Below are 17417 nucleotides of genomic sequence, written 5' to 3'. Positions count from 1 at the left end.
ACCAAGGACGTCTAGTTGGATAACTTGATTTCAACAAAACGGGACCTCACGTAGAATTGCAGTATAATTATGAGTTACACTAGTTTTATTTCTTCTCCTCATCTTTACACTTTATACCGAGGGAAAAATCAGTTACGTGATGAGGATGAATGCAGCTAGGCTTCCCAGAACTCATTTTATAAGAAATTGCACGATGAGATGCAGGCTGATTTCAGCAAAACTGACAAGAAGACAAGCACGAGAAAAAATTTGGTTATTACGTGCCACCTAAGGCTCCAAGTTATTACAACGTTGTCTAATTGGTACCCTACTTTTAAATCTCGCAGGCAGTTAGGCAATTTTCGTAGAATGAAGTAGAAGTGAAGGGAGAAGGTTGGGAATCATCGCTTATGTATGTTCATACGTTATGTACTTCACGTTGTACATACGCCGCATTGCACGCGCGGTATTCGAAAGGAGAATTTTTTTCCCCCGACGTATCTTTGATGATGACGGGTGACCCCCGTGACCGTCGGTTTTTCAAAGCTCGTCGCTGGCAGCTGGACCGTGTCGCGCACATATAATACACAAAAAAAAAATGTGCTAGGGTAACAAATTTTCTTCTACACAGCCTCGTAATTTAGCGCTTTGACGTATAAAAAACAGGTCATCTGTATTCTATACATATTATACCATAACGTCCGGAGGACGAAGCGTGGGGCGGTTTGGGGGTGCATACGAACGCCATTGTTCTTCAACCCTTTACTTCATGAATTCGTAATATCTCGTGGAAAGAAATGTAAAAAGTGAAGAGGGTAAAAAAAAACATGAAACAAGCGTACCGCGAGTTTCATCACTGCGTGATTGCAAATTGCAGTACCCGTTTCGTTCTCCTTTAATCCCGAATAACGCCTATTAGGTTTACCGGTGTAAGCTAATGGCCTGCAGAGGTCTGGCTGGTGAACTTTAAAGCGTGATCGCGCACCTCTAACGAGGCGGGAATCCGCGAGAGCCGCTAATTTAAACCAACATTTCCCGTTCTCTGCAGCTAACGGGCCCATTTTCAACAATTTGCTTCTGCTCAGCCATACGGAATCACTTTTGCATCCTACGGTAGAGTATATTTTCAAAGAATTGTGATTTTTTTCTCGTACAGATTTGCCGAATCTAGGTTTTTTGTTATTCGTTTCAGAGATAAAATAAACTTTCACGACTTTTCGTAAATTCGTATTACGGTTCAGATCCGAGAGATGTATGCTGGTTTCCGGTGCAGGAAAATTTTACACGGTTAGAGTAAATTTGAAGGGAAATATCGAGAGAATTTGGTCGAAGGCAGGAACAAAGCAAAGAAACAAATAAAAATTCCCGACAGACATAATTTGTGTAATAATAATTCATTTGAATACCATGAAAATGAATTGTAAAAAATCTATTACAGCCATGCGTTGGATTGTTACACAAGTTTTTTTAAACCGGAACATCCGGTTCCGTTTAATTCTATTACGAAATACTGACATGAGATAGATTTGTTACAAGAACAATTTATTTTTCAATAATGAGTAAGCTTTTTTTTTCATCAAATAAAAAAACTAAGAGACATTCTTTGAGAAAACACATTAATTTGTGTTTTCCTACGTTTGTACTTCCAGACCGTTTGACGTATACTTAAAGATGATCCTTGAGGACGGGCGCTTCTTTGCACTAGACCCTCCGTTAGGAAAATTGCACTATAACGTTCCTGCTGTACTTTTGTACGATACGTATGTACGTGCCAAGGTACGTACCTTTCCCCCTTCTGCATACCAACATAAACCTTAACGACGTCTATAACTCTGTGCGCTTTAGCGAACATCGTGGCAATATTTCATGGGGTAAAGAAAATTGGCCCGGAGCTTTCGTTTGTTTAACAAACGGCTTGAGCACGCGCCTCTAACGTACCAATGTACAATTCACCCTACAAAAGACGTCTTCGTGCTTCTTGCCGGAGGGTTAATCGGTCAGGCCCCCTTTAATCTGTTGTTTTTCAATTTACGTCTGATTGAACAAGCCGGGTGTCCTCTCGAATTCGTCGGAGGAAAATCCTCTCCAATTCCGCGTGTATTATACATATGCAACATATACATCCATGCGTGACAATCAGCACGACCGTTAATTCGACGCGACGATGGTGAATTCGAATTGTGAATCGTATCAGCCTTTAAATTAGTCCGATTTTCGTTTCCAAAACGTATTTCCTGCTTTTTGTTTTTAAATTCAAACAAATCGAGCTTAACGACCGTCGCTGCTTCAAACGGATATACATACAGTATAGCTGTGTACCTGAAACGTTAAAAATGTAATTACTTCGTTTTCACGGTTTCCTCAGAAATTACTCGAGTGATTTACGTGGTGCACCGAGCAGCTGACGACGCTGAAGAGCAGTAAACCACCGAGAAGCAGTAGAAACCGGAGCACCGCGGTATGCCGGGGCGTAACAATTACTCGAAATTAATTAAAAAACCGAGCTGCGCGTCAATCTTATCGCGACGTTCTAATGTGCGTTCAAACAGTACGTAACAAGCTGAAAATACGAATCTAATATTTTGTCGAAACGAATTTACAATTTTCCAAGTGTAGCAATTTTCACTCTGTAACAATAACGCGAATCGCAGGGGGGGATCATTAACGGATTGAACGTTTTCGTCACTGCAACTATGTTCGGAATATATTTTGTGTAATCGATTGTACGAGAGATTAAAGGATCTGGTTTATGTTGCAGGGCTTAGCGGTTTAATCTGATGATGAAATGTTCGCCAGTTTCGATTTGATAATGCACTGTTCATGTAATCCTCTACTATAGTCGCATTCCTGCAGGTATGCGTTTACCCACGATGGTGTAAACTGCGAATATTTCATCGGTCCAAATAGCTGCATTGCAGGGAATTTGCACGCGGACCTTGCAATTCTGTTACAGCGTTGTTTGATGCGAAATCGCCTCAATTCGCATCAAACATCCCATGCTTGTGTAGAATGATCAACGACGCGATGGGACAGAAGTCTTTTGCAGAATACGCATGCGTGCGTGCCCCATTTTTCTCGTCTCTTAATACTTTTCTTTCACTTATATGCGATCTGTTAAATTTGCATAGAAAAAAGGATGCGAGACTTTCTCGTGAAAAACGACGGAATTTTGCAGTCACGGGTCGTTCAAGGAGTCGATTCGTAAAATCATTGAAATTTACGAGCCCGTCTGACACTTTTTGTCGGCGGTGAGGCAGTTTTGAAAATGATGAAAGCTCCCAGAACGCGAGGCTATAAGAGAAACACGTTCTTATTCACATCTGCAAAAAACTATGGCAACACTCGTTCAATACCGTAGCAGAAATTACGTGAAAAGATCAATAAATTTTGTACATTGATAAAGAACAATTATCCTAATTTTTGCGTTATCATACCGCGTAGCAGTGAAATTGTTAATAATAATAAGTATATCCTATACATACATGTTAATTTTACGACAGTTCCAGAATGGTATAAGTTTCAATAAACCTCATCGTACATGGTCATTAGTAAATGTAAGAAATGTTATTTTTGGTTTTATATTGTATGGTAGATGGTTTAAAATATACGTTCTGGGCCCTCACTCGGGCCGAAACGTGAACTTTAATTGTCTACCCACTGACCTACATTTCCAATAAATTCACATGCATCGAGGTCAAGAATAAACACTTCTTCTATAGTACCTTTTTTTTCTCGATTACGTATCTAGTCTGTTGAATAATTCTTGAATTTAATACGCTCTTGTGGCACGAGAAATTTCTATTAGAGACTAGATAACCATTTGTTGGTTTTCACTTGCTAATTCAAAGTAAGGTATTTACTCGTTTCATTTAATGCAGTCGTTCATTCGGTACAAGCCTCTTGTATAAATTGTCTGGTTCTCTGGGTGAGCAAACTTTTTTTATACTTTTAAATGAAAGTTTATTTCTATTGATTTTGTGTTCACTTTATATGGCGCACTGGAAAAATATTTTTCAGATTGTGATTCTTTATTTAGTTTCATTTAGATGAAAAAATGTTTACTCGAGTTAAAAAAGTTCGCCATTTATGACTTCCCCTCAGTAACCAATTGCTTTTTCATATTGAAAAAATTTAATTAATATTTATGAAATACATTTATTTTATCGAGCGACACAAAAAAAAACCGAGAACAGTCATTTTTGAATAATGTTGATGTATTTTCTAAAATCAGCGAAAATTTGCTCACATTGAAAAAACTATTTGCCGCCTACTGAGGGATATTGAAAGGAAATTGTTTCATGGAATCAGAGTCGCAATTTCAGATATATTTTTTTCATTGTACAAATATGTTAGAAAGTTGAGTAATTCTAAAAATTCTTAATACACACGTTAAAAAGCCCGAATAAAAGATAGCATTTCTTCAACGGTATTTTGGAAATTCGGTTTGTTTTACGAATTATTCCCGAGATCACAACGGGGCTTCATAAAGCGATAAGTATAATATTTACTGGAACGGAATTTCCAATCTTGTATAAGCGTAATATTGTACATTACAATAATATCTCCCTTGAATTAAACAAAGGGAATACGTTGCGTTATTGGAAAACAAGTTCAACGTCCATGCTGCGAGCTGAACGTAAAGTGTTTAGCAATTTACTTTGAGCTCTCATCAAGGTTTATTTTGTGGTTTGACATTAGCTTTTAAATTCCATCTGTATCGCATCACCTAGATTTATCCAAGAACTTGAATAACCGTTGATCACTTCTAATCATGTCTTATTGGTTTTACGAAAGCTGCTTAAAACTGATGATCCCTTGCGTTGAAAGAAATTTATTATGTATAAGTTAGCGTTGAGTATCATAGAAGAGATCAACTTATGCGAGATAACCTTCGTAAAATCTGGACGCAAGGTCCAAAAACTTAAACATTTTTCTTCAACATTTTGTAATTCACGTACATAACATATTCACGACTTTTTATAAGTGTTTTGACGAAAGGGTTACGTCCTCGTGTCAGGTAATATACCGGGTTATATCGTGGCAATGTTACTATTTTAGGGTAAATCCTACCGATCGGCAATTATCTCATGATTAATCATTGTATGGATGGAGTGTAGAGTAGCCGACCAATCATGAACAACGAGACAATACGAGGATCGGTAAAATATATTCTCAGTTGCCGGAATGCAGGCGGATATTGGCAACACGTCATCCAAATTGCATAAATACATTCCTGTATACATATAATTACTGAAAACTAAGACGTGTGACGTGACTAAAATGGAAGTCTAAATCTAGGTAAACGGTCTTGCTTGAATCGGTTCGCGTCTCGCGGAGGACGCGGCTCAAAGGCCTAACGAGTATTAATCAAACCGAGCACCGAATGTGGGGGGCAGAGAACCCGCCATACAGGGGGTATAAGGTGAGTCCAATATTTATAGCTTGTTCCGTGCCCTCGTGTGTAGGTGGCTGAGAAATGAGATGAGATTTAAGACTTGAGGGGAGTTTAAAAAGAGACGCAAAGTCGTTGAGAGCCTCCCTCCAGCGAAACTCTGGTTCTCACCGACATCCTCGGCGAAAATAAGAAGAGGGAAGAAGGAAAAAGAAAAAAAAAAAAACGGTACAACAAACTTTCGCACGCATTGCCCAGACATTTGTCATACTTTTGCGTGTTATTTCCACTGACGTTAATAGCGTCACGTTTCTCTTCCTCTCGGAACCTCTTAAGTACTGCCACAGGATTTTCTCCTATCTTCCTTCTCCTCTTTCGTTTTCTCCCATTCTTTATTTCTACGATTTTCACTAGCTCAACGGAAGAATATTTCATTCTTGGTCTTATTATATATTCGTGGATACACAGCTATACGAAGAGAGAAGTCGAGTTTTACAAATGATACGAATATTATTGGTAAAAAATTTGAAAAAATCATCTAAAATGGAAATAGGTAATCATATTATAGGTATTTGCTCGAGGAAAGTAAAAATTCTGCAGCCCTTGGAGTTACTTTAATATTTTTTTCATTCTCGTGAGCTGAGCTTGCAACCACAGCCGAATGTATTTACCTCAGTTTTTTCATCCAAAAATTACTCTAAAAAATCTAAACATGTTGCGGAATTTTCTTGCAGGCAAAGTCTGTGGTCCAAAAATTTTCAAAAAATTACCGGCCATTGTTCTTTAGCGACGATCATAAGAGAGCAGTGTTATCGATACGTTTTCACAATATAGCCACTAAAGCTTAGCTTATTTCGGAAATGGCTGGAAAAGCAGAGAGAGATGCAAAATCAGGGGGTTTGGAGATTGAAAAAAAATTAAGACCAGCCCTGGTTTTATTGTTCGCATCGATTGAGTTTGCACGGGTTTGTACAGGGCACACATATATTTTTGGTCGGATTAATCATTGGCGCCTACCGTCACGACGTTGCTCTTTGCTTTCAATGTTACCGGGGGTGTTTGTAATCCCTTGGCCTGAGGTAATCCTACACCGGAGGAATATTCGCCTTGATTACAGGGCGGTCTGCCAGAGGGGCGGTTACGTCACTAGGGATTCCTCAAAGTGGTCAGCTGTCACGTTTTTCGATACGACGTACAATTTCTCAAAATTGGAAAGATTACGGTTTTATATATTTTTTGTTTTTATATATAGTTTTCAGAAATTTTAAGTTAAGAGAAATGGTATTTTTTGGATACCGGTAGCTCAGAACCTCGAAGATTTATAAAAAAAAGTTTGGGGGTGAAAGTGACAAACCTTTCTGGATAAAGCGTTTGCATCAATAATATATACATATTTCTCTGAATCGTTTAGTTTAAATAATTCCAATACATGTTATAATGATTTGGACGAAGCGGAGAGGAATTTCCCAGCTACTAAAAACAAGACGAAAATAATAGTAAAAATTAAAAAAAACGGTCAGATGAAATCGTTGGGTCTGAAAGACGCAGTTAACTTCCGGATATTCTCGTTGTTTGCGAAAATAAAAGTTTTGCACAAAGAAAATTTCGCGTTTGGAAATAACTCAGAGATTGCATGACTAATTTCGTTTGACATTTAATCAGTTTTAAAATGTGAAGAACTGCGTCAATTGAGACGAAAATCGTTATAAGTTATTATTATTTAGCACATCCACACTCAAAAAGTTTATCTGAAAATGGTTGGAGATGAGCTCAAATCGCGAAAATCTATACTCGCAAAATATTTATTCGTTGCGCTTACCAGAAATTTCGAGTGAAACGGGCATTGTTAAAATAACAGGTTAAATATTGTTGAAACTACAAGAAAGTGTGATAAAAGTAAATATTTAGTGTAACTATAGTTGGCAACACTTCATTTTCTGGTCATTGCAAGGTTAAGTCAGTTTATCTAAGTTGACTACATTTTTTAAGTAGACTAAGGCTTAAAGAATGATTTATTGTCTTACCAACATCAAATCACCAAAGTAGATGTAACACGAAAATCTATTATGAATGAGCATATCGAAAAATAATAATAGTACGCACTTGATTTTCTGGTTACGAGTCGAAAACTCATTTTGCACTCAGAACTATATTTTCCGGCTGTGGAAAAAATGAAAATAGTTAAGCACTGAATAATAACAACAACTAAAAATTTCTCTCGATGATAGCGAAACGTCAACTTTTCATTTTTGGAGTTATTATAATAATCACCCTTATCCTCTTTGTCTCTGAAAAAAAGAGCGGGACGTTGAAATAGGGTACGTTCAAATATTACCTAACGTTATTTCAGTCTTTTTTACTTCCCTCCCTCCCCATGTAACAGACCGTAACAATCGAGTCAAAATTCCCCCGGCGCCAATTACGCGACATTAAATAATCTGTAATAAGAAGATTAATTTATTTTTTTCTAAATTTAGGCGGGGTAGAAAGAGAATAGAACAGAATTGAACAGATATGAAAAGGAAAAAACATATAACTCATAATTTCACAGTTTGTGGCATCCAATAAGGTTACGCAACAGATGACTGAAGGATAAGCATCGTGGATGAAATATATAAATTTTATATGCCGATAGGTTCATGGTTTATATGCATTATAGCCAACTTCGTACGAATGTTACTAGTATAGTAGGCAGAGTGACCGATTCGTAGTGAATCGCGGTGGCGCCGTAAGCCGGCGATTTTTAATACGGAAAAGGTTATGATCGTCTGTCACTCATCAACGGGTCGATTCTGGAGAATTTGTTCTTATTGGCGAAGGTTTGCTTCAGGGTGCGAGCACGGATGCCAGCATTCGAAATTATAGTCAAGTTGAATCGCGCGCACTACGAGCAAAATCTTTTTAGAGAACCTCTCGATACATCTCGGACCAGATATTCTCCTGGTGAAATTGCGCTCGACAGCTTCGTTAAATACGGCAAGACTTGAAATACGTTCGCGTGCAGTCGCATAGGCCGAATCTCCTTGTGTCCCCAATTTCGTGAACGGCTTTTTCATTATAAATGGCTTTTCCATTTGTAACGTTACATTTGCCGAGAAATGCTAACACCGCTAATTAACGCTGCCCATGCGTTCGTGAGTCTTTGGGCCTTTCCAATCTGTTCCCCCCCCCCCCCCCCCCCCCTCATCCTCCTTCATCGACGCTTTTTGGCCGGCCTTTCGACCCTCCCACAGTCTGGGTCGTCGGTTTGGCGAACACCGAGGTCCAGGACCCGCGAAAGAGGGTGGCGATGAAATTGTAACTTTGGCAAAGAGTAGTTAACCGTAACTTAAATTGCTGCGGTACATATACCGGGATGTTAAATTTTGGAAATAAGAGAGCAAGGAACAAAAAGCGAGAAAAAACAATACTAGATTTCCGGAAGTTTGCAATCGCACTTCCAGCCCTCGAGGCTTGCAGCGATCTCTCTTCTCTGTTTTCCGACACTGGATGCGGAATATTAATATTTAGAACAGGACTTGGACGCTGACATACAATTTAGACTTTTTCAGATTATAGTATTATTTTTTTTTTCGCCGGAACCAGGTATAACGTTGGTTAATACCGAGATACGTATCATTACGAAACACATGATTTTTTGCATACGTCGTAGAAGATGTAGAAGGATTTATACTCATTTCACTTTCTTTCCAAAATTTGCTAGCATAATCGTGTTGCGCGGTGTGACACTTGGTCTTTTGATTTCTCCAATGCAAGAAAAATTGATTATTATTTTTTTAAACAGTTTAACTATCCACACGAATACATGTAGATAAGGCTTATCCTTAAAGATGATTTTTTTGACCGCAGTAAGGAAAAACATTGTCCTAATTCGAAACATTTTAATATACTTGCATACGCCACGTGCGGCACGCCGACGTTGTTGTTTATGCCGAGATAGTGAGCGAGGGAAACGAGGTGTCCGCAGCTTGCAGAGCTTTTAGCTTAACAGGTGCTGGCCTGAGGAGTGGATAAACCGTTTTAGCTAGCAGCCGCACCGCAACAATGGTGAATGGCGTTCTGGCTCAGGCGGAGAAGAGGGTTTGGTTCCGGTAATGGCTAGGACGAAAACAGGCCTTCTAGCGGCGCGGGCGTGATTTTGATTCGGTCTTTCATATCGTAATTGCAGGTGCTGGACGGTAAGATAATCGCGTGTAATAATTTGCTCCAACACCTCGAAGATCCCGCTGGTCATCGGACACATTATAGAACAAGAGAGGAGAAAAGCTGGTGTAATATACCGGCGGTAGAAAATAAGGGTAGCTGAACGGCAAAATTTGATTTAACGGTTGAAAGCGCAGCTTTTAATCGCATTAAAAATAAATCAATTACGCTTCCTTCAACAGCTATGCTTATATATATATATGCGTGTATATATATATAAAATATAGTTACGTACTGCAGGCTTACGTAGTTCCGACTTGTAGTTGATTTTCAACTCCTACTTTCCTCTTTCGTTCTACTTTATAACGGGTTATTTTATCACCCGGAGTTTTCAGAACTGGTAACTTTTTTAGTTCTTTATTTTCTCGTCTTTTTAGATGCGCCTGTAGATGTTTCGACGGTATTACAGGTTAGGCAATGTAACGATCTAAGAAAACTGTACCTACCACCAACTGCGTATGCGCCCCATTATTCTTCAATAAAAACGCGTATCAATTCGATAAGATACAATCGGTTCTTTTGTTAAAAAAAAACTTCGGCGTTGAGACACACTAGTGATAAATATACTGGAGGCGTTTACGGAATTAATATCAACGGTACAAAACGGTTCCTGTGTTTTTTTTTAATACTACCGTAGATCGTAGATTTTTTTATCTAAAATACATTGTTTTATCGTTCAAGTGTTGGCCGAGCCTTTTGCATTAGTATAGTGATTACAATTCAATTCGGAACTCGAATTTCCTAGCAAAGTTTTATGAGAAAATGGTAAGTTTTAGATAGATTGCGTTGAGAACTGCGTGACTTCTTTCAGAAGGTAAAAACTTGCCGCTTTACTACTCAAGTGTGAAGTTTCGGTAAACTTTGACTACCGAAATTGATCCAGAGTTTAGTTCGCATCTCATTATCATAAATAAAAAAATTTAGTCGGCTGAATCAATTTCTCCAATAATGAGAAATAAGATTCCAAGTAGGTGTGGTAGAACCGCATCTAAGCTGCGTTTATTCAACGGAGCAGCAAGAGATGTCGTTAAAATTTTTCCTTAAAAATTTGTAAGTCTCAAAGGGAAAAAAAAATGAAGCGGAATTACGAAAAGTAGACGGTGACACGTGTTACGAGGTATAATACATCGTTATAAATCCTCGAGATGAAACAACCTATCTACTCTCTTTCGCCTCTTTTTCTTCTTGTGACAATACTTGCTACTCGCGGGTGTTCATTATTATACAAGCCAAGCTCGAAAAAGAGAGAAAAAAAAGAAATAAGGGGAAAAGAGAGTAGAATAAATAAACAGCGTTCTGAAGCCTTTGCGAAGGATAATTATACATGAGAGATTTGTGGCGACGAAGAAGAAAGAGAGAGAAAAGTAATAAAAAAAATAAAGAACGAATGGAAGAAAATACGAATGTCAAGCAACGGTTTCTTTTGGGAAATAACATTTCTCGTCTTTGTAAAATTTATTTCATTATTATCTGCCGAATTGTTCGCAAGCTTGAACGCCTCATTTTTGTGGCTGGTAGCACGCCAGCTACTCGTTAATGCTTTTCATATACCTTTACCATAACGCTCTGCATATAAGCTTTTGTTTGGTATGTATACACGAAGCCGAAAAAAGGGCACAGGGCCTACTTCCATATCCGAGCAACGCGAATTGGGTTTTTCGGTTAATCAGGGCGGGCTGTGCGAGGGGGTTGAATAAATTTACGCCCCGCAGTGGCTTCCAACTTTGCGCCGAGTGTTCACGCAGTGTCAATTTTATTGCCACTCCGTTTTAATTGTGTATTCTCACTGAAGCTCGTTCAGAAGCGTTACGTTCCGTGGAAAAAGGTTGTCGAGTACGTATTAACATATGTTGATAATTTTGACTAACATAAAATAACACCGTTAAACTTTTCAGTCTTTTCTGTACAAAGTACACTTTCATTTCACTTTGACATACCAAAAGTCACTTTTCTACAATTGTTAAGGTTGATACATTCGTTTATCAGAAGGTCAAGATCTAATTCTTCTGTTCTATCTTGGTGAATAAGGATTATAGCTACCAAGTTAAGTGATCTCGTAGCATCGTTGATATTGAATTAATTGAAAGTAAATTAAAGTTTTTGACACTGCACGTATCTGGGGTGTGGAATTCCACATGTACTAAATTTTGCAGTTTGTGGTGCTCCACACCTATCATAATGGTTGCGCCGCCCAGAATATCGGGGGAAAAAAAAATGCTGATTTGGATCTTGGTGTTTTTTTTGTTATTTGCTTTGGGATACCGCAGAGTCAAAAACTTATGTGAATTTGACGCGGGCAAGTGATTTTAAAGCACTGGTAAAAACGAAGGTACGCATTCAGAAATCCGTAAAACATAAATAATCGTAGTTGGGTTAAGATAAAATCCGAGCTCGAGAGAAAAAAATTAACTCTCATTAAGCTAATCTCGGTTTCAGACCATGAAAGTCTGGCGATGAAAATGTTTTTCTCGCGGGAGCTATGAGTATTAACTGGCATCTGTTGGCCGGCAGTTGTACCAGCAAAAGTTCATGTTTTACGCCTCTCCGAACCAGTCAATAGATTTTTGAGAATTCGAAATCGTTACGATTACGATTGTAGATGCACTTATTGCATAAGCCCATAAATGGAGTCAAATCTGTTCAACCTGTTTCATTTGTCGAATCCAGTTGCGAAAACAGCTTAGGGTCGCGTTGAGAATACCCAATGGGTCTTTATAGGAGTTCCGTAGCAATTTTCGATATTCCGCCGCCGCGAGAATTTTTATTCCCGATATGTTAAGACCCGACGAGAGTTTTACTGTTATAGCCGGGCTCTACTTGCAGGTATCATGCGCTTCAGTTGGTAATGAGTATAAGCGAATTTGTTGGTAATTGGGGAAGTTTATATGGTATAAAAGAGCCGAGGCCGTGGGAAAGAATTTATGTAAGTGAAAAGCAGCGCGCAGGGGATGGGGTACAGACTTGAAGAAGAGCTGAGAACTATGTCCAAGACTCTTCTTTCGGCTTGAATAAATTAACGCTTTTGAATTTAGTAATTTGCTAATTAACGCGCGGCTAATTTTACCAATTAATTGACTGCGGAGAAATATCCGCCTCTCCGCCGATTGCTGCTCCCCTCGAATTGCCAAGGGAGGGAAGTAAACTCTACACGTCTAATCGAGGGTGAAAGCGAAGATGAATTGCTTTGAGCACGAAATTTTCAGCCGATGTGAAATTGCCGAAATTTGGAAAATGAAGCAAGACAGAAAGATTAGGAGTGTTCAAGTAACGATTGTTACAGAATAAAAAAAAAAATAAAATGAAAAAAAAAAATTCCCAACTCATTTGATATTGTAATGATAATGAAATCCAAACACCGATTAATCCTACAATAAGTTAAAGTTTGAGTTTAAGCACCCACTCAACTTTGTAAATCATGCAACGATCAATCCTGTTGTACTTTTACCATGGAATAACTGAATAAAACATTTGCCAATTTGCGACGGCGTTATAAAAAGCGACGCAAAAATGAGCAACGATCTAGTGCGAGAATCACGAGCCTGCAGCCGATATCTTTGGGGTGCCGGTCGTGTTTGCAATTTGTCCAACAAGGGTGAGTTGACTTGAGAAACTTTGCGCGTGTGTTATATTGTACGCGTGAAATGGAGAGGCTACAATCTACATACCCCGCCTCACCCCCTTTCAACTCCTTTCCGAGTCTGTCAGACATGTTCAGTAAATTCAAGCCTCAACCTCGCAGAGTCCAAGACTTCATACTCTCGGTTTAAGCTCCTTGGCGTGTACATAGGCATATGTACGAAAGCCATCTAGACGTGTTTAAGAAGATGTTATAGTTTGTATTTACCGACTCGGTAAAATCTCACTTATTTTGAGTATATTATCAAAGTTTGCGTAGCACTGATGTGAAAATGCCGCAGTCAGCGTAATTCTACATGCAACGCCGGATGTGGATACGAGAATAACGGCAGGAAATATATTTCTACCATGTAAATGGTAATTTCAGTTACAGAAACGCAGTTTTTGGCATTATTGCATTTGGCATTGCATTTGGAACTGCGCCGGCTGCACTATTTTCACATCTGTTATGCGTAGGCTTTGATGATAATCAAAATAAATGACACAGAACGAGATTGGTAACGAATGGCTGTAGTATCCTCTTAAGAATGAATGAGACCCACAGTCTGAATCAAAAGTTAGAAAGAGTGATAGAATTAGAACGCTCAAAATGACCAAACTCCAAATTTTCATGTTTTTAGGCTCATTTTGCTTGTTGATCAGATCCCCAGATGAATTTGTGAAAAAAAAATATTTGAGAAATGTATTCATTTATACCGTATTTATACGGGTTCTATTTGTTCCTGAGTGGTCTGCAGTCGACTCTGCACTGATCTAAAAGTATATGAGAACTTTTTTCGCTCATTCTAGGTTGAGTCTTGTTGGGTAACGCAGATGTGTGTGCCGATGATATCAGGTAGCTGAAGAAACTTTGTAGGAAAACCTAACAGGAAAAGTGGCACTGATATCACTAATATCTAATTAGAATGTATTTTACACGACGAATTGCTAAGTCTTCTTGGCTAACGTTCGCGTATAACTTTGCCACTTGGCAACTCTACAATCTCGTTGATAATATGTGTTATCAGAAGAGGATGAAATCCATGCAGAGATTTATTGATTTCCATATGATAAAATCGTGGATTGGTGAATTACAGAACACTGCCATTTACGTGGTAACTCCGATTACTTGTTACAATTGAAAATACTGAATAGTATTTATTCAGAAAGTTTGATAATTTTGAAAACAAAATTGAATCCTTCTCATTTACCTCTGTATTTGTTTATTCAAGCCAACGTAGATTATACCGAGAGGTTTTCTTGTACGACCCTGTTCGTAGCGCACGCGATTCAACTTGCTTAATTTTGGTTGGCTGACATCCGTGCTCGCAGCCTGAAGTAAACTTCCACGAACAAGAGTAAATTTCCTAGAATCGACCGGTTACAAGTGACAGTTAGCGACAGGTTATATTCGCTCGCGAGTAATTGACGCGAGACGGGTATGATTAGGTAATGTTAGTTGAAACAAGCGTAAATTGAATATCATACCACAAAGATGCAGAACGTTGAACTGATAAATTGTAGTAAAAGGTTAAATCAACGAACGAAAAATCATTTTTCATTAAAACGTTAAACTCACGTGGATTTACTTAAAGTTTGTTATTTTTAGATTCATTAGCTTCGACGTAACAAACATAACCTCTTTCGGATGAACAAATAATATCACAGTTCACCGTTTTTTCACTCTGCATTATTTGATAATCTCGAAATTGGTATTCGCAGGCTAATATTAAATTTATGATGGCTTCACCTAACCGAATTTAAATGAACAGATCTCATGTCACCCACTCAACGTGAAACACACCGCTTATTCGTATATATCGTTTATATCGTAACCGTAATCTCTCACTCATTAGAGGACGTGCAGGTCCTTTAAAGAAAACCTCTGATAAGGAAGATCAGTTTGGTGTCCGCCTCCTATTTCGTTGCAACTCATGTATACTAGTTTTGAAACACTTGCTCGCTAAAGCTCGCTCGGGGTCGGATGCCTAGTCTAACTGGTTTTTGTGCTCAGGAGCGCAGGAACCACGGAGCGTTTGGCCTGGAAGTCAAGTTTCACCAGGTAGTGGACCTTGAGCGCCGAAACCACGGAGCGCTTGTCCTGGAAGTCGAGTTGCACCAGGAAGCGGACCCGGAGCGCAGGATCCAGGGGGTACAGATCCCGGTACGCGAAATCTGCGGAGCGCGATTCTCATACGTCTGCTCTGTTGCGCGGTTGTTTCCAGACTGAGGAATTCGGCTAGCTGATTTTCGTCGTCGATGATTTCTATAGATCGATGACGTCAAGAAAAAAAAAAATCTCGGTGACGTCACTTTCTGAACATCCGCACATCCGTACATCCAAACTTTGGTTTCGAACTTTAATACTATGTATGATGTATGATGATATGATATGATGTATGTTGTATGATATGATGTATGATGTATGATATGATGTATGATGTATGACAATTGTAGAACTTTGAAAACTAAAAGACTCGTTTATTTATCCGCGGAAAAACGGTTTAAACGATTCAAAACAACTTCAAAAGATAAGCACCCATCGGGGTGGTTTCTCAGTTTCGGATAAAAGCGGTTGATACATATGAAATACATCCATTCAAATACATTAACCACATCAAAACGTCACCCCGTTGGGTGCTCATCTTTGGGGGTGGTGTTCACGCTATCAGACCGTTTTTTTGCTGATAAAAAAAATACATGTCTATCAGTTTCCAATATTTTACAACATAAATGAGTTGCAACGAATTCGAAGGTGGACACTATACTGGTGTTCTTTGTCAGTACATAGTATACACCTACCCTACCAGTCCGCTTAAATTAAGTCACGAAGATGCCTGGGGAAATTACAGAGCTTGACGAGGTAACTTTGTAATGTACGACGCGAGTGATCACAAAGGCTAATACAAGATTACCGTAATCTATTCGTAGGAAATTGTTACACGATTAACGGTTGCCTTAATTTCCACCCCCTCAAAGATACCACAGGAGTTATTATTTTCCCGCATTTAACCTCACATCGGAAATGAATTGAGGCTATTAAACGAGACAATGCTGTTGAATCACTAAGCACAAGAATATAGTCTAACTAGTTTTGAAAATAAGTCGGCACGTGAACGAATGTAAAACAAGGAATTCAACTATCTTCAATGATTGTCGTGTTCATCGATCGAAGTTAAGAGGAGAAATCACGTTATGTATACTGAAAACAGAGCTTACGTGTTCAATGCTTGCATGAATTCGTAATTGAGCACAAGGATACTCACATGGAACGCTTGTGCACCAATTCACACTCTTCACGTAGTGCTTCAGGTTCTCGCAATGTCAAGATTCGGCTGCAGAAAGCTCTTCAAAAGCGACGACAACGCACCTCCGAGGCATTGGCACTCGTATAAAATCACTTGCATCATGATGTTGTTCTCAAAAACACATTTCACCCGTTCTTGTACCACTGGCCTCTAATAATTTACGGCTGTCTGCAAATTGCTGATTCGAGTTAACGCCGGCAACGATCAAATATTCAAATATGGCAAACGAACGAATTGAAACTGCATAATATAACCGCTAGCCCGTAGCTGTTCATCGGTCGGCGTTTCGAGACAGAGTAAACATAGTGCTTGGGTTCAGGCTCTGACCTCGGATGATCGACTGGTCGAACACCTTACGAACGGGTATTATGTCAAATTTATAATGAACAACGTATATAGTAATATTCATTAATAGGTTTCCAGTGGCCTACTATTTTTTCGGAATCAAAACTGGAACGAGTTTCCTTTCCAATGAAATTTTATGTGCCAATGACTAGCGACGTAAGTGACAGGAGAATGAAACCATACATTAATCATAGAGATGTGAAATTTTTATGTAAGAAAACCTCGTATTGGTTTTGATTCCAAAAAAATAGTGAGTCATGGGAAGCTATTAATGAACATTACTGTACCTCATTTGTCAGAATAATATTCGAAACTGTTGAATGGTCAACATTTATACACGCAAAAGACCCATTCATTTTCATCTCGGTTACCATAACTTTGAGTTTCGTCCACAATCATCTTCTTATTATACGTTTATAACGGTTCTCTGAACGTATTTGTTCAGAGAATAATGTGCAAACCGTGACGTTAATACAGAAGCTAAGGAACCAACTTTGAGACTGAGGTGGGGAGGCTCGTTATTGTGGCCTTCCTTGAGTGGAAGGCATAAGTGAGTTCACGATAAATGGGACTCT

The sequence above is a fragment of the Neodiprion pinetum genome, chromosome 6 (genome assembly GCF_021155775.2).
Source record: "Neodiprion pinetum isolate iyNeoPine1 chromosome 6, iyNeoPine1.2, whole genome shotgun sequence".
Lineage (NCBI taxonomy): Eukaryota > Metazoa > Arthropoda > Insecta > Hymenoptera > Diprionidae > Neodiprion > Neodiprion pinetum.
The sequence above is the reverse complement of the archived record's forward strand: the minus strand, read 5'-3'. Positions refer to the sequence as shown.